The sequence below is a fragment of the Mastomys coucha genome, unplaced genomic scaffold (genome assembly GCF_008632895.1).
Source record: "Mastomys coucha isolate ucsf_1 unplaced genomic scaffold, UCSF_Mcou_1 pScaffold8, whole genome shotgun sequence".
NCBI classification, from domain to species: domain Eukaryota; kingdom Metazoa; phylum Chordata; class Mammalia; order Rodentia; family Muridae; genus Mastomys; species Mastomys coucha.
Genome location: NW_022196914.1, coordinates 29,211,612 through 29,212,528, shown reverse-complemented (window position 1 = coordinate 29,212,528; position 917 = coordinate 29,211,612). Strand labels below are relative to the sequence as shown.

Sequence of the window (917 nt, the reverse complement as noted above, 5' to 3'; positions counted from 1 at the left end):
TTGAGTCAGAGATGACCATTAGAAAGCCCTTACTGTACCTACATATGAGCTCATAGTATTTTTTATGGATAATACTGAAGAATGCTATTAATCAGTCAAACAGTTATAAGTATAATCCTCATGCTCTGTTATCTCAATGTTCTGAAATTCCCCTTTTCATTACCCATTCAACACCTAGGCTACCTCAGTCTCTGTCAGAAAATATTTAAACATGCTTAATGGACAAGAGAAATGTTTTCTATGGTTCATTTCATGTCTTCCATGGCAAATCCCTGCTGTCAGCACTTTAGTCTCTTACAAAGGACATGTGTGTCCCTTGCACTGACCCAATCCCACGTGTGATTTAAACTTTGTTTTCAATAGCATACTCTTGTTGAAGACAAGAGTGGTGATTAGTTGTTTGCACTTTCTATTTGAGGAAGAATTCTCCTCTCTTTCCCTTTCTTGAATATTCTACCTATCATAGCAAATGTTGATTCCTTTTGGATAGTAGTTTGTGTTACATTTTGCCATGACGTGAGGATGGTTTCTTCTGGTCTTCCCTGAATTCTATGATTTTGCTCCTTCTATATCTAAGCAGCAACTCCATCCTTTCTTCATGTCCTTTCTGCAGTTCTTGACTGATGCAGCCTATTGTGGTTTATATCGCTGTGTCTTTTTCTACGTCTTCATCTGGGATACCTTCCTGTGTCCCTCCCAGAGGTCCAGCTGCTTGTAGATGCTTCTTAACGTTTCCAGAAACTAAACCATTTCCTCCGTGTCCCTCACACGGGTACTGGAGCTTGAACCAGTAAAGCAAACTGCTAGTGTGAGATCCTCCTACACAGATTTAAGCCATGTCCTCTTGCTGTGTAGTTGTCTCTCTGTCCTCCCAGGTTTGCTTCGTTGTATCCTAATGTTAGTATGAGGGAAGCAGT

General features: G+C 40.3%; 2 protein-coding genes and 1 pseudogene across 4 annotated transcripts in view; all 3 read left to right on the top strand.

Moving 5' to 3' along the window:
* LOC116083957 (zinc finger protein 58-like) overlaps positions 1 to 917 on the top strand; it is a 153,646-nt gene that overhangs the window by 44,563 nt on the left and 108,166 nt on the right. The window lies entirely within an intron of this gene.
* Positions 1 to 917, top strand: part of LOC116083958 (zinc finger protein 58-like) — a 149,805-nt gene that overhangs the window by 111,153 nt on the left and 37,735 nt on the right. The window lies entirely within an intron of this gene.
* The window catches only part of LOC116083873, a 29,690-nt pseudogene that overhangs the window by 20,028 nt on the left and 8,745 nt on the right, over positions 1 to 917 (top strand).